The following is a 22399-nucleotide window of genomic DNA, read 5'->3' on the forward strand; positions in this document are numbered from 1 at the left end:
CAAGCTATCATCAGTATGCTGTGCACATTCAATGCATTATGAAACCGTAAGCACGCAACAATATGCTATTAGATATATATTACGAATAATAATAACATGGGAATAAAAACTTCTAACATGATTTCAAATGAACTTCTAAATAGAAGTATTTTAGAATAGTTGAAATTTATTTTTATAGTGTTTCCCTTTAACACTTATGTTGGATCAATTTAAAATTTCTATTTCATTACAGTAGCAGTACATAACATTTAAAATGTATTTCCAATTATGAATCCAAAACTTACATGAACCAAAAAAGACAAATTAAAACAAGCTATCTCAGTAAGGATGCCTGATGAAATAAGAGCTGCACTTCAGAAAGCTATATACCTGTCACACTTTCATAATAATTTACGGAATGCTTGCTTGAAAATCAGCTCATACAAACGATCAGCGAAGAGAATAAATTTATAAAAGCGCACTGAAAAGGGTTCCTCTCTTCCTCTGTCAGTTAATTATTCAATAACCCCAGAAGCATTTATTAAAGGCACATAACTGAAAATCGTTTGGCGAGTAAGATGAAACAAGGTAATATGGAAATTCGCACAGCAGGTGGGTGCTGATACAGCACAGAACCGTGTATATTATAGGAACTTCATTTCATTTAGCAAACCTCCATCGAGTTCAACCGTGTTTGAATTACGTTTCGAACGTTTTATTTACTTTCGGAAAACGATCCTAGGATTCAATCACCCGGAGTCAAAGCGAAATGCTAGATCTTTAATGCATAGAAATTAACTTGTGCCCTGTGACAATGTAAACGTTGAAAATCCAGTGAACTGTAAATTGTTAGATTATGTTTCAAAGTAATCTGTGAAACGTCATTATGTTATAAAGACCGAGTGTAATTTTCGATCAAACGGAGTTTAGATGATTGTCGTTCCATAGCAGTCGCTAGTCAAACCGGTTTATTTACCAAAAGGGTAAATGGATAACATCTCTGTGGCAATCGTAAATTTATCGACCTTTTTCAACTAAAGAATTCAATAAATTTACCAACTGAAACCAGTTTTACCGATATTTTATCGGTATTTTTCTCAACATATTCAATGAAAGTGTTTAAGTAATTAATCCCCCTTAAAAACGTTTATTTATTCATGACTGCCGATGATGACATTGCAAAAATAAAATGTTTTCTGGACAGGAGTAAAATAACTTATTATAAAAAAGAGCACTAAAAATGGATTTTGGTCAAAATGTGACATAACGAAGAAAAATTCGAATCAATTTGTGCTAGTTTAAGAAATTATATATATAGTATATATGTATATGTATAGGATATCCACCAAGTCCCTGAAAATTTTTGCCTTATTATTGTAAGCATCCTGTAAAAGGTGTGCTGTAAATTTTTCTGGCATTATTACACGTATATCAAAATATTTCCCTAACCCTTTTTAGTTTAATATGCACATAATGTGAGGATTTAATGGAATTTTTAGAAATCTGAAAATCTTCATGTCACTAAACAACTGAAGCGAGACAACCCCAAACTGAATGTTTGTTATCGGATGCTGGCTGCGATTTTAGAACCTCTTTTTTTATGAACAAAAAAGATAGCCATAGTTTATACACTGATTAATTACATTTGCCCATAGTTGGAGGCCTGTCAAGCAGATGTCATTTTTCAACAAGATGGCGCTCTACCACTTTAGGCATTGTGCGTTCGCAGTTTTCTCACCAGAAATTTTCCCAAAAGAGGGGCCAGGACGGATATACCCATTCCATGGCCGTCACATTCGCCTGAAATAACCAGTTTTGGACTTCCTTATTATAGGGTTACATTTTAGCGTTCAAAGATGCCAAACATGTTTTCTGGACAATTGCAGATCTGGAGGCTAGAATAGCAGTACCACTGCAGTCCCTGATCACGCCATGCTGCACCGTACATGGACAGAGTTCGAATATCGATTTAACATTTTGCGTGCAACTAGTAGTACGGATGTTGAGTCTTGCGACAAAAATTTTGAACCTTGCTTCTGAAAGTGTGACCAGCACCAAAGGTACAAGTTATTTCATTCCCAAATAAAATAAGCTGTTAAAACTGTTCAGTGGATTTGTGGGCAGTCTGTCTCACCACACAAGCGCACAAACACAGATCTTTATACCGCAGACATCTAGAAAAATATTCATTTACACCCCTTAGTAAACACTTTAAGTTTCAGAATTCCTTTCAAAAATTAGGCAACCAAAATGCAGAAATGATCCAAAATTTGGGTTGCAATATAATTTTTGTTCAACCATGCAGCATCTGAAAGAAACTGCCGATATATTCTGCACATATTTGACTTATTTCATACTTCCTCTCAGACTGAATACTTTCTCATCTAGTATTCATTAGGAAATTACACGCTATTTGAATATTTTTGCTCTTATTTTTTCTACTAACAAATTCTAAAATTCTTTTTACGGACTTCATTTATTTTTTATCGAAGTAGATTCCACTGTAGGATATTTCGGTTTCGGTCTTCACCGAGAGTTGAAATTTTCCTTTCACTTACAGCGTAGCCATAGATAGATATGTGTTCAGTTGATTCAAATTTATCAGTAATCGTAATTTTATCAACTTTGTTAAAACTTAAGCTTTATCAAAACAGATTTCGAGAACATAATCAAAAATATATTGCCGAGCATTAGGATATATATTGTTCCTTGCTACCGATTCAGCAATATCTCTCTGAATTTCACGCCGAGTAACAGCAACAAATTAAAACTTTATCATAAAACATAATTACAAATAGCACAGTATATAACTTTAAATTGTTTAAGCAGATCGCAGATATAAATAATTCCTAATTAGTGAGCGAGAAATATTGGCATTTACCAAAATCATTCACAATTCAAAGTAAACGCGCAATTCAGCCAAACCCCTCAGTTCAGTAACAAATAAAGCAGCATAAACAAAATTTGCCCGACTGGATTGGATTGGATTGGATTTTAGGATTAATGGAAAGACAGAAATATAACCCTCTTTTAATCCGTTTATTATTTTAAAAGTGTCTTTTGGACCTTTAATCTAAATAGAAGAGAAGATGCGTCTATATTACTGCTGAAATAAAAGTGTAGGAAGAAGAATCAAAATTTGTGGTAATCGAAATGAAATAACTGCGGATAGGAGTATAATGACTGAGTGGGGATACGACAGCTTGTCCGAGCTTTCTTAGCACATTTACGTAAACTCGCGCACGAGTCTGGTGTAGTAAAAGCTTCTATAAACTTCTTGAAAGATGAGCCGCCAATACTCTCGTAAGGAGCGTATTTCGCGTTTCATTTAGCGAGGTTTATATTCTAAACATTGCTACTCTCGGAATAACGAGATCAATAATCCCACATCAGAGACACAAAAGAAGATATTAAAAAACAAAAAAAAAATTTTTTTGAAAGCTTTCAGATTTCATATTATGCCCCAAAGAGTCTTTTTTTTTTTTTTACACAACACATACATACTCGTTTCAAGAGCATTTGGGCTAAAAATATTTTTAAAAACATATCCTTAGAGTTTCCGATAGACAGTCTCGTGCGCTGGAGATAAAAATATTTTATTCCGCACAGTGGTGTTGAAACTGCTCGCTTTGAAATCGATGCGTTTTTAATTAAAAATTTAACGTTTAATAAATATATTAAACAGATAATAAAACAAATTCGAAATTCAAGATACGGACCTCCAGGTGCCCATATTCGGGTGGAAGACTATGCTTTTTAAAATCTGATGGTAATATGCATCGTTGTTGTTTCACAATGCGAGTAACATACGCATATTCAGGGAGATTCTTCATTACTTATTTTTTTTAAATATAACACAGGGTGATAGTACTTGATGTCAACAATTTGAAAAGTTATATAACCGCTTATAGTGATTCGGCCAAAATGCCGTTTCGAGACTATAGCCCCTCAGGACTAATGCCCCTTTGGGCTAATAAGAAACTAAATAATACCACAATGTAATATAAATGATTAAAATGTTTACAGATTGCTGCAATGATGTAATTCGTACTTCTTTTATAGGATTATTTAATTCTACGGAGAGATTACTTCATTCTTCCATACGGTTCACACTTCCTCCAGAACTTCAACTTTATGTGAAATTTAGTGCATTTCTGTTTCTAATACCAAGAATTCACTTTGGTAAGTTTCTTAGACGTCTTCAGTATAGAAAAATGTTTCATAAATTTATCATTTTCTGCTTGCCCCCACCCAAACTTCATTGTAAAATCCTATTGGATCTTAATTAACAAGCTCGATCTTAGGTTAGGTCATATGATCAGAACTGAAGTACTCTCCCTTCCAAAGCACGCCTACCACGTTACGGTCCCTCTCCACTCATTTCCAGCTGTTAAGAACTTCTCAGGGGATAAAGTGCCCAAGATTTCTTCCCTTGCGCCCCCTTTCATTATCTTCTTCCCCATGAGATCCACTTCATGCGCTTGCAGTTTTTCAAGACCTATGAAAAGACTCAAGTTCACTGTAAACCGCTATTTAAAAATAGCGATAATCCAGAATAAATAGTAAGTATGAGAATAAGCTAAAGCACAATATAAAATTAGATCCTTCTCTTTCGTTGACTCTATATATCTAAACAGTTACGATAACTTTTGTCATCCGGAAGTCTTTGCTGTATTTATCCAAGATCAACAGTTCTGGACACCTCGTAATCCCAGCAAAAATATTTCATACGTATCCTCGTTCTTGCTTCTATTTTAAGTGCAACGCAGAATATACTCTACGTCGCGACATTATTAACCAAGTTGTAGAGACATTAAGATTTTTTTAAGTGATGAAAAATTAGCAAACGCCTTCTCTGGGAATCGAACCACGGACCTCTGGAATACCGATCCAGCATCCAGTACCACTAAACCACGAAAGCATGCTAAGAAGGCGGGAGAAATACCTTATAAAGTTTTTTAAATACATTAAACTAATATCTGTGGAACGCACATTTACTGAACGATTCGAATGATTAAAAATCACGTTCTGTTACTTTGGACGCCAGATGTGACGTGGATTCTGAGTTTTAATTTTGTTACCATTATTATTACAAATATCTGTGACTGAATACTTATTACGTCGCATTTATTATGCATACATTTGCCATTGCATGAAAAATAAGATTTTTTATCTACTTTCTGCACAGTGCCAGCAAAATATCCGGTTTCCAAAACTGGACATACGATCTTTACCACATCTTTCAAGTTATAATTTCCTGTCAAATTCAGCGTTTTAAGAAAAATAAATGTCCGTTTTAATACTTCTTTATTTTATTTGCAATAATCTAGATCATTTAGTTTAGAATATATTAAGTTTATAATATATCCATTAGAGTTATGGACAGTTGCAACAGAAAAGTAATTATAAATGATATTCTAACGCCATTGCGAACTGCCGTACAGAATTGTTTCCCTTCTCCTGAGGAAGATTATTCGAAATAAGCTCGGGTCATGAGCCATTTTATTAACAAAAAAGGCGATAATCCTGAGAAAAATGAGTAAAAAAGGAACTTTGATTCAAAGGCACCGTAATTTTTTCTATATTACTTAGATAAAGAGAGAAAAAGAAAATCAAAGACGCGTAGGATTTGGAGATTGTCATATCTTAGAAACATCTAATCTTTTGAAGTACAAAACAAAAAATATCATTAATATTCACTAGTTTAAAACTTAGCGTCTAGTTGAAATGCTTTCAAATAAAAAAGTGCTGTAAATCTTCTGCTTTTGAGTACTTGAATGAGTTTTTAATATTTTTGCAAGTGTGAAAGTAGCTATGGGTGAAAGTATAACTACGCTTATGTGCAAAATTAAGAGAATTAACGCATTATGTCGAATTTCTAAGAAATTAACTGACAGAATTTAATGAAATTTGGTATGGGTATACAATTGAAATAGAGGAAGAGATGTGTACTGTTCAAAAGTCATTTATGTACGCCCCTATGATTATCAATAAAGTTCATAATGGGGAAATGTCCAAAATCCACATTATGATATCGAACTGGGAGTATGGTCCCTTCTCAAATCCAGACAGGTCGGGCATTGTGACGGCATACTGGAAGGAAGCAGTTAAGAAGTTCCTGTGGCAGTCCCATCACACTCCTGTTCAAAGCAGTGTTTAACTCCGGGATGTTTCTTGGAGGACACTGGCGAGTTGAAATTGCTCTCTCAAGATCGTCCCAGACAAGCTCTATAGAATGAGAGTCACGAAATCTGGCTGACCAATCCATACCTCACTCTCCAAGTAATAGTCGGCCAGCTGAACCGCATCTGTACGTTCGTCGGTGTCCATTAACAAGAACCCAGAACCAAATGCGTTCCTGAAAAGTCGAACATACGTTTCTAAGATCTCCTTTCTGTACCTCATAGCAGTCACGGAGCCTTTGTTAAACGCCTGAAGCGGTGTGCAAGCGTTCAACGTAAATGCCTACCCAAAACACTACACTTCCGCCACCGAAGTTATCTTTGCCTTGATGACGAAGGGCTAGTATCTCTTCCATGCTCTCTCCAGATACATGTACTCCGAAAATACAATGTTCAGGCTCAATCTCGGCCCATATATAAAACGTAGGTGCTCCATTGTAGTCTGATCCCAAGGAGTATGTATTTTTTCTATCATAAAACCACAAATTTAGGGGGAAAAAATAAAAGTTGCGTACCTTGACGAGAAAACGTCATGTCTTTTGCTTACTTTTTGTCTCATTTCTCAATGAACTGCCAATAGAATGTGTTAAAATTTCGTTGCTTCCAGTAAAACTGCCCTCTATCAGACTAGCAATAAAGTCGCTGAACGCTGTTAATTCGACCAGGGTTCGATTCCCGGTTAACGGGCAGGCTCTATTGTTGGTTTCCGTTGTTTTTCCCATCTATGTCATACATAAGAGCCAGATTCCCTTAAAAAGTCCTCCACAACGAACATCCTTCCCTTTAAACAAATAGCCCTCAAGTTGATTTGCCTTAATCTATTAACCTAAGCTTCTATTAAAATTGTGCAGAATTTTTTCGCTCTTGAATTGAGACGCGCCCACGCCGAAATTCTTCTAAAAGCATAGACTGTTTGTAAAACCAATTTCAATCTAAAATTGACTTTTTCCCAATTAAAAAATTATTTCTTTCTAACAATGAACACTGACATTCTATTCATGGAAGCGATTTCAATAAAAAGCGATTGGAGTTCCAAAGAGACAAAAAAGCGAATAAGAACGCATTTTACTTCCAATGTTCTTATCTTAGGAACAAATTGAAAGAAGAAGCGGTTAGTGACCGTTAACGACAAGAATTGCGCTTCTTTATGCGCAAACGAAACGGCAAACTAGTACGGAAAGTCGTTACATGTAAACACTTGGGGATACAAACTGCGAAAGATAGTCGTAAAAGCTGAGGATTTCAACCTTCAGGCGCTTTGCCTCCTAACTGGTGTGATGAAATTGAAAATTTCGGGATGAAACATTTATCGGCTTAATGGTTATTGTTTAAGACTTATCAAACGAGGAGTTCGGTTACTAAGAATGTTATAGCAACTGCCTTATCTTTACAATTAATTTGTAAGCAACAGCTAAAGAAACGGAATCATATTGAACTTTAACTGAATCATATTTAATTTCTAATAATTTTTTACTTAATAAAACGCCCATAACAGATATATTTATTAGTATACTACAAATACAGTTCGCTAAAAAATATGAGCTTTAAAAAACGTTAGTTGTTCCTTCAACTCCATTTTTTGTGAAACATTAAAACTTATAATACGGACTTTGAGAATTAATTTATAAACAATTATAATTTAAGTAGGCTAAAATGAATAAAAATAAATAAAATCGTAAAGTACGAGGCGTATTCGGAAACTAAGTACCGTTTTGAAAAAAAAAAAAAAAAAAAAAAAAAAAAAAAAAAAAAAATAGTAAAACAATTTTTTCGAATCCAATTTTATTTCTACATGAAAATACATGTCTTAAACTATTTTTTAACATAGTTTCCGCCAATGATCAAACACTTGTCATAGCGGGTGACCAGTTTTTGTATACCATCGGCAAAGAAACTTCCTGCCAGTTTCGATAACCACGACTCCACAGCATTTTTCGTGTCATCATCAGATCCAAAGCGCTTCATGTGCAGGAACAAGTGATAGTCGGACGGCGCCAAGTCCGGGCTGTACGGCGGGTGATCGAACTGCTCCCAATGAAACTGTCGAATTAACGATTGAGTGACACCAGCAGTATGGGGCCGAGCATTGTCATGGAGTAACACAATTCCTTTACTGAGCATTCCTCTTCGTTTGTTTTGAATGGCACGCCTTAGTTTTGTTAAAGTCTCACAATATCGTGCCGCATTAATGGTTTCACCTCTGGGGAGAAATTCAGTAAGAAAAACACCTTTCCTATCCCAGAAGACAGTGCACATGATTTTTTGTGATGACATTGTCACTTTGAACTTTTGTTTTTTCTGGGAATGAGTGTGTCTCCATTCCACCGATTGTTGTTTCGATTCTGGTGTGAAATGACACACCGAAGTTTCATCACCTGTCACAATTTGGTTTAAAAAGTTTTCTCCCTCATCACTGTACCGCGTGAGAAATGTCAGGGCACTACCAAGTAGCTTTGTTTTGTGAACATCAGTGAGCATTTTTGGAACCCATCGGGAACACGGTATGCGATAATTTAAGCGGTCAGACACAATTTCGAACAAAACAGGACATGAAATTTGTGGAAATTCCTCTGAAAGAGTTGTCATTGTGAAGCGTCTGTTCTCATGAATTGCTTCAACTTTCCTTACCAAATCATCGGTGACAACAGAACGACCTGCATTAAACATTCTTACCTACTTTCTCACCATTCCATCACTTATCGCGTATTCACCGTAAACTTCTGTCACTTGACGATAAATTTCGGCCGGTTTAACATTCCTCGCGTTCAAAAATTTAATCACGGCACGAATCTCACAGTCAGCGGGAGAACTAATTGTATTAAACATTTTGAATGTGCACAGCAAACTGAAAACACAACATAGAGCAACCAAAATGGCGACAATTGAAAGTCAGTGAACAAGAAAGACTAGTGCGCATGCGCGGGACGCCTACCACAGCGCTGCGACGGCGCTAGAATGAAACGGTACTTAGTTTCCGAATACGCTACGTAAAATATATAAAATTAAAGCCTTACATTTAAAATAATTAAAATTTGGAGTTATGCTCTGAAAGGGATTCATGCTTCTAAATTAGATTAATTTTAAATCCAGCAAATTTTTCTGGCTTTTTTATTTTAATGCTTCGACGAGGAACCGTTTTCTAAAGCCCGTTATAGTTTTTTTTTCCTGAAGGAAACTTTACTGGAAGATACAGCGGGTTTAAACTTAAACTAATCTCTTATTTTCAGAAGTGAAATTATCGAATGAATATTAGTTACGTTTGATTAATTAAGGAAGACAGAAAACTTTTTTTAGGCCAGATATTAGTTGATGGATATAATTTCGTTTAAAACCGGTCTCCTGATGGCGTATAAGTATGAAATTAATTAATCAGATACATCATGTAATTTATTATTATATTTTAATAAAACACATTTTTAGTTATTTTTTAGATAACTTCTCTAATAAAAATCTGTCAGCCAAAGCTTTTTACGGTTCTCACCTTTAAAAATGTCAATAATAATTTCAAATTATTTTAGATTAAAAAAACATTTTAACTACAAAATTGTCTGGGTAAGCTATAATTTATTTCAGATATATATATATATATATATGGGGGGGAGAGAGATGGAGAAAAGGGATGATGTATCCATTGTTTTGATAAATGTTTTTCATCATAGACAGAAATTTAGAGTAAGGTGTAAGGAATATGTAAAAATTATTATTTCCATTTTATTCGCTTAATAACAAAAACACAAATTTTTAACGGTTGTACAAATGTAGCCATCACAAAAATAAAAATAGGCAAATCAGGCATGAAATGTTTCTGAAGATCAAGTTTTAGGGAATCATTAAAATTATTTCCAGTATTAAAACCATTTCATTTTGATTAATCTGTTGTTTCGTTTTAATGAATCTTGCCTACACTTCTATTTTTGATCAACTCCTCCAGAAATGCCAGTTAATAATTAAGAGTTTAAATAATGATCGAAAATTTCATTTAAGAGCATTAATTACTTATAACATCAGAAGCGCTCTAAATCTTATTTTACCAGCTGTGATGTTTGTTGGTGAGTTTGGCTTTCATTTGCAGTCACATTAGAAGGTTCATTAGGAAAGCAGCAGGGCCTTAAGTCTTCAGTTTAATGCCTACATTTGAAGTAATTTAATCGCAGCTGAATTCTCGCGTCGCAAGACATTATGATGTTAAGCTCTAAGCCATTTTAATTTTAGTAATTTCAAGCTGAAGTACAAATTAAGGTTCGAGTTGGTTTCATGCTTGTTGTAATAACTGTGTTATTGAATTCTAAGTACAAAATGCAAGAAGAATTCTTCTGAATACTCAGCGTTCAAATCAATAGTATTAATATGTTTTAACGTCATATGCAGTCGAACGCCAATTGTTTATAACAAACATCCGCAGATCTAACGAACAAACTGCTTCGTCCAGTTCATTCCCCTATAAACTTAACGTTAATTTATACGGTTGCAGCGAATCTGCAAACGTATGAAAATCGGATGTATCGAACTGCATAGATATCTTCAATTGAAACCTTTTCGGTATTTTCCATAGATGTTTTAAGAAATTTTCCAAGCTGTAAATAAAAATGACTAGCCCTAAGTCATCCATGTTTAAGCTGTTTAAGGTAGCGAAAAATACCTTAACGTTCCTGCTCTTTTACTTTCGGCCCACCAGCGGCCGAGCGGTGAAGTCGCTGAACACTGGTAGTTCGGTCCAAGGTTCGAATCCCGCGAACGGGCTGGCTGCATGGGTGTTTTCGTGGTTTTCCTCATGTGTAACGTGTATACGAGCCAGTTTCCCTTAGAAAGTCCTCCACGAAGGCATTCCTCCCCTTAGGCAGATAGCCCTAGTGTGCTTTGCCATAATTAAATACACCAACACACACCAACACTTTTACTTTCACTCCCCCCCCCACATATTTCTCTTTATTCTGAACGAAGGCCATTCAAGATAGGTATAGCATCCATTTTTTGAAAAACCAAGGCTCAGAGTAGGCATATCCTAGGCCAGGGTTTCTTAACCTTTTTTCGGTCGGAACTCCTTTTTATCACTGAGATTTTTTCGCGACTTCCAAGACCCCATAATATTTACAAACATTTTGTGGGACTCCATAAGCATTGCGTAAATCCTATACACGCGTGTGTGAAACTGTCAGTTTTCTTCACTTGTACTGTAATATACTATTGCAGTTTTAGATCATTAACTGATTATCATTAACTGATCATTATCACTAACTGATCATTAACTAACATAAAATTTTCACATTGTTCTATGTCTTAAAATTTCTAATTTTAAGACATAGAACAATATGAATTTTAAATAAGTAACAGACGAAATGACAGCGTCACGTGCAAAGCAAGAAAAATGAACGTTTATATATTATAAAAATAATGCATCGAAAAGTTTTCGTTTTTTTCTTTGTCTGTATTATCTTATCTTTGTTTTCAGATACATTGTGTAAAAATATTTCGTAATTGTAAAATTATTATAATAAATTAAAGAAATATCAAAACTGCTAAAATGTTTGGTGACCCTCTGTTTGGCAGGTCCCGCGACCCCCAGTAGTTTAAGAAACTCTGTCCTAAGCGATAAAGAAAATTATTCTTTATAGTTAAAATATGCATTTTTGAGCGATATGCATTTCTCTGAGAAGGGTCTGAACCCTGACATTTTTACAAAGTAATTCATCCAGTAAATTTATTGCATAAGGATTTCACAAAATTTCTATTTAATATAAGTAATCAGAAATTAAAATTAAAACTTCAATAACGCACATAGTTCTTGCTCACCTCATAGTTGCAGCTACGAGTACAGAATCAACGAGTTGCGAATGCATGGTATAACATATATAAAGGTATGGTATAATAAGGCAATAATATCATATCGGGAGACAAAGGGCAAACGTTTGCGATGTTCACAGGATAAGTTGTGAAATTTTGTAAATCAGCCGCGAATTAACACTTTTGCAAAACAATCTGTGGCCGAAAGCTTATATCAGAGTGGAAGAATTAATAATTAGTATTAGGTATAAAGATTTCAATTACATTTATTTTCAAACTATAAATTTTGAAAATTTTTATTATTTACTACCCTTTATTCATATTAAACTTATTGACTAAAATGCATAAAAAATAGGTTCTGAAATTTAGTATTTAAAAACCTTAGTACATATTTCTTTATTCTGTGTAAATCCTTCTTTTTTATTTTTTCAATACGGGAACCAACGCGTGATTTGTAACCACACAATTCGGAATTACCCAACCAACGGCGTTTCAACCACAGATCACTATATTTCCCATTGTAGCGGTTTTGACAGAAATGGAATACCAAATACAATACATCACTCTATCGAAGCTACAACAAAGATATTCATTAATGGACACACAGAGTCTTCATCACGAAATTTAGCTATGTATCACGAGTTTCATAATGACACCAGTCAAAAACAACATTCTCAATAAAGGCAGATGAGGAACTATCACACTCAGAAACCTTGAATGAAGATTTCGGAAAAAGAAAGGCGCCCGTTCCACGGAGAAGACAGACAGACAGTCTCTGCCGGCTCATTTCCGGTAGAAGAAAGCAGTTTCCGGTAGCAGAAAATACGAAAGAGACGTGAAAACAATCGATGTGCTCGGGATCTTTAATCGTAATTGACAGAAATAAAATACAAAAGAAAGCGAATCAAAAACAATTTATTTTCTGAAAGCGTAGTATGAATGGGGCTCTAACGTATTCTTTCTTCGTGAAAGAGGAAAATATATGAAGAAGCATGTCCCTTTCACTGCTGATCACAAATACTGCTTTTTACTTACAAAATGAATATTTATGGCAGATAAATCTGAAAGAAAATTTATCGGTGCCGTTTTGGAGATCACATGTGCAGTCTTGATGTCCTTCAGCCCTCATTTAACAATCTTAGCAACACTTCAAATTCTTTCGTTCTTAGTTATAGCACTAAAAGTAGGCCAAATAATAATCATATGATAGTTTTGCTATGCTTTCACAGTTTGATTTAAATATTACTTATGCCACGGTCTTAAATTCTAAATTTCATATAGCGTTCATGGAAAGAGTTTTGCCACTGGATTAACATACTAGATTTATCTGCCTAAATAAAGAATTACTTTTCTAAGGGAAACTCGATTCTATTCATGTTGCAAAATGTGGGGATTTATTGCATATATTGGTGATGAATGTCACGTAAAGTAACTATACGTATACGGTACCGGTAGAAGCCAGGCCAGCATCTCTGTAGTACCGCAAGTGATTGAGATAATGATGTATGTAGCTAAACGTTAAGCTTCAGCCGTAAACTGAAATTCGAAAGAGAACTTCTCACGAGGGCGGTCGGAGGGTCTCCTACCCCTTTTGCCCTACCAGAAGCTTTCTAGAAGATTTCGGTTTATTTTGAGTGCCCCTTTGCAGCTTAGACATTACACGCTGACAAACATCCCCGCTTCCTCCGGTATTCAAGTCTAACCTTTCGGGCAGTCAACATCCTTGATCCAAAATGGCGTGAAAATTAATTAAATGAGAACAGCTTTCGAGAATTTTTTTCTGTATTGTCTTCCTCGACTAAAACTAAATAAAATGCAGTCACTACAAGAATAATAGAATTAGAAACTGTTAGAGAAATATTTGGAATTAATTAAATGTACGTTTCAAGGTCTAAGCAACTCATGGAAGGGTAACTTAAACATACTTTTTACCCAATCTAAATTTTCTTTGAGTGTACTTCATTTACAAAATCTAAATTTCCTTTAAATTTTATTTATAGTGACTGTTGCTAGTACAAAATACATTTTTTTAGTTTAAATATCACGCTGAATAACAATCAAAAACGAAGTCCAACATTAAGAACAGGCATAAATTTATAAAAATTTATTGCAGGACTAGTTGCCATAGTTTTTGAACTACCTTCTTCAGCTGCTAAGTGCAAATGAACCAAATAAAGGGTGAAGAAAGATAAGAAAAGAGATAAGATAAGAAAAGTTGGACAGAAGTTAAGTTACCGGCGCCATCTATTGATAAAACAAGAAAAACTAAAACAAAATTTCTTAAAAGCTGTTTCTCAGCATTGTTGAAATGAAAAATCACACTTTCCATTTTTCAGTTGTAAAAATTATTCAGAAAAACGTCTTCCATTTGTGAATTAGATATTTTAGAAGCGTTTGACATCCAAAATATCATTTCTGCTCTAGTTAATGACCCCAATTGCAATCTATCTTTACCTTCGCCGTTAAAGAAATTTTGTTTTAGTTTTTCTTGTTTCATCAATAGATGGCGCCGGTAGCTTAACTTCTGTCCAACATTTCTTATCTCTTTCCTTATTTTTTTCGCCCTTTATTTGGTTCATTTGCACTTAGCAGCTGAAGAAGATAGTTCAAAAAGTATCTAAACTAGTACTGCTAAAAAATTTTATAATTTTACGCTGATTTCTTAATGTTGGACTTTGTTTTTGACTTTTGACAAAATATGTTGTTATCATAAGAGAGTTTTAGGCAGTTCAACATTTTAACTCGATAAAAATTAAAATATAAGTTTTAATAGCAAAATTCTGCGCTTTTCAAAACCTAAACAAAACGGATGTCGAATGATACCCTTAAAAGAAGTCAAAAATGGAACCACGTATTTCGTTGTGATTGGCAAACTTTCCTTTCCCATGGAATAAGAAAACTAATGTCCTATACACTTTGAAGGTAAAAAGTATTCGAGTACCACGCATAAAAATTTTAAGCAAGTTTATGCTAAATAGTTTACAACCTATTTCTAATGTATATCAAAATAATAAAGAAAATCGAGCACTTAAAACTAAAGGTATTTTCTGCAAATATAATCAATTAACATAACAATATATTTGTTAAAACATAAAAAATGCTCAAAACTGTGAAGGAAAAGATACTCATGCACTTAAAAATTTCAATTTTCTCGTCTGGAATCTTTTGTTACCATAGTAATAATTAGTTGTACAGCTTACTTCTGCTCGTTGAGTTAATCCTTCGTTTTTTGTGAAAACGAAAAATTAAAATGCCAGGTTAAAGTTACAAATCCCATGATAAAATTATTCAAAAAATTATGCAAAAAAAGGGAAGATCTCTACGTGAAATAGGCAATATATTCAGCTCCGTAGAGAGCGGGGGATTAAACAGACCTGGAGCAAACTACGGAGGCTCGGTTCTTTAAAAATGCTCCTCATTTTTTAAAAAATAAAATCTAATCAACTTGTCTCGGAAGAAATTCCCTTTTACACGTTAAGTTAACAAGTTAAAATAATTAACAAGAGAAAAAAGTGCCTTTCTACAAAAACTTTTTGCCTTACAAAATTTGCCATTACAGTGAAATATATCTAATTTTGAGGCTTTTCGTCGTCAAATTTTAGTGATGTTTCAGATTATTTGTTAAAATTATACTTTAATTTTGAGAAATAGGCATTACTTGTTAATAAAGTACTTACTCGTAAAGTTGATTTTCTTATTGCCTAACTTAAGGGCCCACCCGTAATCAGTACCAGGGCCAGCACCATAATCACTACCAATGCTTAGATAGATTCTCTCTGCGGCAGTGAATACATCATATATAAATTTTAAAAATTGATGTGTACACCACATGACTTTCTTGTACGGAATATTAAATTATACGCAATTTTCCTGCATTTCATTTAAAGATATTGAATTAACAGTTAACGAATTTTGAATTAAATCTACTTCTTCGATAGCGCATAAACAACAATAGAATAAATACACTCTTCAAAGTTCACTTTATTTACCATAGCGACACTTCGGCGCTAGGTTCACTTAATTCACTTAACAACAGCGTTACATCTCTTTCATTTTATAACTCAGAGTGCAATCATCTGAAGAAATACCACATGTTCTATTCAAATATAATCTAAAAGGATATATAAAAGAAATTAAACGAATAAAAAAGAAAGTTTTTCACAGACGATTCAGCGCCGCTTAGCTAATGCGCATGCGCTACTAATTGATTCAGTTCTCACTTCGCGGCAAGGCAAAAATACATAAAAATTCAAAATATTTTTCATTAAAAATTGAAAGATACAGATAAACATAAAAGTACAGGTAAAACAATTAAAATAACAGTTTTTACAATTAAAATTAGTTTCTACGCAAAAACAAGCTAATAACTTAAATGATAATTCCAGAATGAATTAAGCATTATTTAATTCGCAATAATAAAAGATGATATTATTTTGTTGTTGCGAAGCTTAGTTTCTCTAAATTGGCAATAAATCCACTATTCTGCCAAGTTTCAAATGTAAACAATTATGGCTGCCATGCTAAACAAAAATTAGGCTTAGCCGCACTTAAAAAAACTTAAATTGTTGATAATTCCACAATTATTGCATGCAGAACACGTAAAGGCATAGAAACATTAACCGGAAGATAAGAAAAACATAATTCAATCATTTTTAAAGCAGAAAGTGCACAATTTACAAATATATAATAATAAACAAAACTGAGCTCACTGAGCCGAGTAACAGAGTGGAGATATATATATACTTTTCGTGCGGCCGATTGCAACCAAAATGGGAGATGCACATCTACACATTATGACAGTCCTATATACAAAATTTCAACTTTCTGAGGCTACTCGTTTTTGAATTATGCGAGATACATACATTTGTACGTACAGACGAAAAAATCTCTTCGGAATTCATTTTCAGAATCAGAAATCAGTACTACTTTAGAAATCAGCTCTATAATTTTTTGAGGAAAAAGAGTCCTTTATTCTGTCCTTACGTACAGATGCCACGCAAAAACATCGTTAAATTGCATTCGATAGCAGTCAAAATGGATGTTTTCGTTGAAATATGATACCTAAATTTATCCTCGATTACAATACATCCTTTTTACTTCGTACAAGGAAGTAAAAAGAAGATCTGCAGAAAATGAGTATCGTTCTAGGAAGTTTTTGCAGTTCTTCGATTGCGACAAAACGTTTAGAAACTATCATTAGATAATTCAATCCATATCATTTAGAAATCTGATGAAAAAATTCCGAATATCGTGCTTGAGCAGCTGAATGGAAAACCTCTCATAACTAAAGCTGAAAGAAGAGATTAGAATTTACAGAAGAGTTCATTATACAAATCAAAGAATTTTGGTGGAAAGTAATGTTTTTCTATGAAAGTAAATCCCAATTTTGCAATCACCTAGATGCAAGTAAGAGTAACAGAACGTTGGTGAAGCTATGAAGAAGAAAAATATACAAGCAGTGGTACAACACAGTGATGGGTGTTCGTGTGTATGACTGCAAGCAGTGTTGGATACTTGCATATAATTATTGATGCTATAAATCAGTGTGATTATTCGAACATTCTTAATAACAGTGTGAAATAAAGTGCTTAAAAACAAGGTCTTTTCGGAAACACGTTTAACAAGTTAATGATCCCATACGCGCAAACCTCGGCTTTCGGAGGAGTTGGTGCTACACAATGCACTGCATATCCTGTAAACTCCACTGCAGTTACTATTACATAAAGGTTTATGAAAAACTTTTCACCTCACAGTGAAAGCTTCAAACTTCATGGTTAGGTGAAGTCTTATTGCAAGCAAAGCAGTTCTGCTTATGACATTTGGGACTTTCAGGTTATAGCGCGACCACTTGCTAAGCATTTAATGATGTTGTATTTGTTATTAATAATTATCAAATATTCGAAACTCTATTTATATTTGATCATTTTTGATATTATCCATCCCCTGAATGTTACGATATTCTCACAAGTTTAATATATATAATAATGCAGAAATTAATAATTATCGATGTATTTAAGTTTCAGTTTAACAGATAGCAAGAAATTTTGAAATTTACATTTAGGCAAATTTAAGCATATCTTTATTTCTCTCTTTTTTTTTAATATAAACTTAGGTAAAAATAGTGCATTACAACGTGACTTAATGGTTACATAGGGGTGATACATTTAGCATTTAACATTTTATAGGATGATTTTGTTTATGTTTAAAATTTCCTAAATAAAGCAAAACAGCTCATCATAGACAGTAATTTCTATTATAAAAAATATTATTCATCTTTTATTACCATTTCAATTTTGCGCCTCGCAGATTGGAATGTTGTTAGGGGCAGTGACTGCCATACAGAAGGGTCAGGGGTCGAACACCGAAGACAACATGGATGTAAATTGATTGTCTCTTCATAGGAGGTAACGGTGGCCGCCTAATAGGTGCCTTCGTGTAGCAAGGCCCATGACGGCTATCTACTCAAGTGGAGGGACGTTTTCGTGGAGGACTTTCTTAGGAAATATGACCACCTTATTCGCGTTACACACGGGGAAAACAAAATATGCAGCCAGTCTGGAATCGGAGTAGGAAAATTTGCAATAGAAGAAAAAACCATAGCTGCTGATCCAGTTTTTCACGTAATGAATTTAGTAAATGATTTAAAAGTGTCGATTTATTAATATCTCAATATGTTAGTCCTTGTGTTAACTGTGTAACAAAACTGAGCTATTAATTTTCATGCTAAAATACGTACTAAACTGGCAGCTTATCTTGAATAATTTTCGTATATCTAATTGAAGTTTCTCTGCAAACGCTCTGCCTCGTTTGATTTGTTTTAAAGTAATCGGTTAAAAATAAAAAAAACTTTGGTACATCCGTTTTTTAAATCTCTGTGTTATTTTTTCTTCTAAAGAAAATATAATTTATAATTTAATACATATTAATCATAATGTAAAAGGGAAGACTTTTACATTATCACACAGACACTATATTTTCAATCTTTCTCAATCTATTCCAATCAAAATTAGTTCATAGTTATAATGAAGTGCAGGGAAAAAATAAAGAAATTAGACCTCCCCAAAAAAAAAACTATTCGCTTTCTGGCTGAAAAAAGAATATTCAATACATCTCTCAAATATTTAAAATTGTGTCATAGAAGTTCTGTGTTAGTGTGTCATTTTTACTGTGTGGAGATTGATTTTTATTCTGACTAATAGTTAATTTTTATTTAAAGCAACTTTATTTTCACTCTCCTTTTCACTCACGCCAGAATGTTAATCAGTTAGCGAGCAGTTATTCAGATTAAGGGAGAAAGAAGTGCTATTTAAGCAATTGCTTGGGAAGGAGATTTTAAAGAATGTTATGCCTGCTTGAAAGCCACGTTGTTACTTTGACTGACTAGCGATTTGATTAGTAGCATTGAGTGCTTCTAACAATAGGCTTGTCCCGCCGGCTTCTGCAAGCCAGAGCCTTCCCGTGCGTTTACATTTTCCTGTGAGCCATTAGTCTAGTTTAATCGTAGTCTATTTTAAGTTCAGTATTACTTAGTTAAGCTAGAAGTGTTGCCTTATGTAAGTCTAAGTGGGGCCGTCTGTGCCCCACTTAGACTTACATAAGGTCTGATTGAATAACTGATTGAATACTGATTGAATAAGGGGTCATTTGCACACTTCTTCTGACTTTGTCTGTCGTCATAAGACCCGAGGATAATTTCTCTACAATCTTTCTAGTGCTCGTTGGTTTATGTTGCTAAAGAATGCGAGACTCTATAATTGAATACAGTAACAAGAATTCTTTATTCATGTTCATATTAAGGGATCACGTTAATTATAAAATCCAAAATTAAGATTAAATGAACTTCAAATATTTCTTTCTATTCAGAGAGAAATTTAAAAATGATATAAATGCATGGCTGCGGTAATTTTTAAATAAATCTACCGTTGGCCTTTCTGTTTCCTTTAATTTTTAACATAGACCTTGTAGTAACATGCAATTTGACCATACCTGGTCTACATACTACTGCAGAATTTTACAATGACTAATATTTGTTCCGCTGCAAAAGATAACAAACTACATAATGAAAGTGTTAAAGGATCACGCAGTTTAATTGTTTATTCCTAAAAGCAGTTAACTAATGATTAAAGTAGAATCAAAGTTTCTTACCTCATTAAGAGGTAATCCAAACTGTGAACATGAGAAACACAATTAGAATGTAGAAACATATTTATTATTAGCTGTAAGAAAAGATTTATCACGCGATGATACAAGCATTATCATCAGCGGAGTGTAATAACTTATCTAACAGAAAGTTTCTGTGGGGTCAAGTCTATGGTAGGTAAGGTCAAGCAATGGAAGGTAACGTCGGACCAATAGCAATTCTAACAGAAAATACATGCCATATGACTTTAGAACATACTTAAAGTATTAACAACATTTAAAGCTCGATTGATACCTAAAAAAAGTTCCGAGGTGTAACCCTGATTAATACCAGCAGGAAAATACTTGAAATGAGAAAACATACCGATATAAGTTTTTAAAACCATTTCCAATGGCTGCTCTCAGACACTGATGTCGAGGAAAATGTTTTTGGGAATAGGTTGGCTAAGCAGATTATTTCGGACACTTTAGGTTACCTGTTCTGGAAACACTACAAGAAAGTTTCACGAGAGCTAAACTGCATGGTAATGTCCACATTAAAAATCCTTCCTGGTCATGATTGGTTTATAAAAAAGGACAAGTTCAGAATTCGCAATGGATTTTATGATGGAAATGTTTTGCAAACAGACATTTCAACACTACAGACTGCAATTTTAAATGATTATAGTCATAAACTCTCGCAAAAGTCGCACCCTCTTTTACCAATGGGCATGGTAAAATTTAGCTCTTAGCCTGTCACATGCCGTCTCGAAGACTATTCCATTTATAAATCTTCTGCACCACTTAATAGACCAGTAACGGAGAATAATGTTTATGCTCCGTTTATGGCTAATTGTAATAAATTTTATTAGTACTCCTATTTAAAAGGAGTTTTGCAAACAGTCTCACAGAGGAGTTACTCTTTGTACACTAAAAGTTCAGACAACAAGTTAAAATTAAAACTCGTCAGTAAATAGTTTTCAGACCAGTTTTAAGTGGATACAAATATAGGCATTTCTTCATTCACATTCTTGTGTTTATGTACATTTTTCTACAAAATTCTTAAATCTATTAAAGTAACATTAGATGCTGTTGAATTATTAAACCTGATTTAGCACTAGCTAAACAAAAAAAAAGAGTTATATCAAGGGCATTTATTAGTTGTTATTTTCTAATAGCAATTATTAGAAAATATCATTAAAAAGCAGAAATTATTTTTGAATCATTTGCTTTGTTACAACAATACGTAATATCCATTTACATTATTGAAAGTAAAAATAATTAATGCGTTCAAAACAACTTCATTTCTATCATCTGATTTATTTTGAACTGAGAAGAAGCAATAGTACATGGAATGTTCTTTCACGTAATAGGATAATTTAATTAACAACAATCTATTTAATATTATTTTCGTTTAACAAATTCCATGGAATAGTTTTCAATACCATTAAGAGAAACTCTATTGAATCAGTTGACGTGCATTCATTAGCAATCAATTTCTCTCGTAACAAAGGTTGTCACCTGCGGTCATAGTTACAGATGTAACCCTCAGTATTAACAAGGGAATTTAATTAACAACATTTTCTCTTTTCCAATAAGTTTCGCAAACAATTCAAACTTTGTCCAGGCTGTTAACGAATTAAATTCCTTGCGCCTTCTATTTATAAAAGACACTTCAACTTCTACTCAGTTACAGAAAATCTTTCTGCTTATAAGTAGTTTTAGCAAATGTACAACGACCGAAAAAATGGCTTAATATGAAGCAAAATATTTGAGAAAAGAAGATTGGAACTGTAATACGTAAGGTTGGTTACCTTTGCAGAGGGCATTTTAAAAGAAACTGTACAGATATTATAGCAGTACCTTCGTATCCCTAATTCAGCACCTGAAGCCTCAATTATCCGCGTTTATCTGACATTCCCAAAAACGTTTAGAAACCAATAGCGCTTAAAGTTGTAGAATTTTCAACACATAATAAGTCATGAAATTGTTCGAGCTCTCGCAAAAACGTTTGATTGCTTTATAAAACTGCTTTTTAAGCATTATTCCAAATGCATTTTTACAATGTAAATTAAACAGAGTCTGGATTTCATTAAATAATCTTTATTGTTTGCATACGAAAAATATGGGAATTAGAGATGGTCAGAATCTCTCTTTACTATCAGATCCGAAAGGTTCGCTCACTGAAATGAATATGGTATTTTTATGACTCGTCGCTCACTGACAATAACCTGGATAATAAAGATCCGGAAGGAGATGTCAATGAAGAGCGGTTAGCGAGGACAAAGAGAACAGCGGAAAGAATCGAACTAGCAGTAGGACTGAGGCCAGTTAGCGAG

The 22399-nt window shown here is 33.8% G+C and overlaps 1 long non-coding RNA gene across 1 annotated transcript in view; it reads left to right on the top strand.

The window, feature by feature from the left end:
- Positions 1–4041: 4041 nt before the first annotated feature.
- Positions 4042–22399, top strand: part of LOC146999076 (uncharacterized) — a 201910-nt gene continuing 183552 nt past the window's right edge. The window contains exon 1 of the long non-coding RNA XR_015039401.1: positions 4042–4161. This is a non-coding gene — a long non-coding RNA (uncharacterized LOC146999076). The remainder of the gene's footprint in view (positions 4162–22399) is intronic.

This window comes from Stegodyphus dumicola, chromosome 1 (genome assembly GCF_044657685.1).
Source record: "Stegodyphus dumicola isolate Sdum_Otavi_A_Nest chromosome 1, ASM4465768v1".
Lineage (NCBI taxonomy): Eukaryota > Metazoa > Arthropoda > Arachnida > Araneae > Eresidae > Stegodyphus > Stegodyphus dumicola.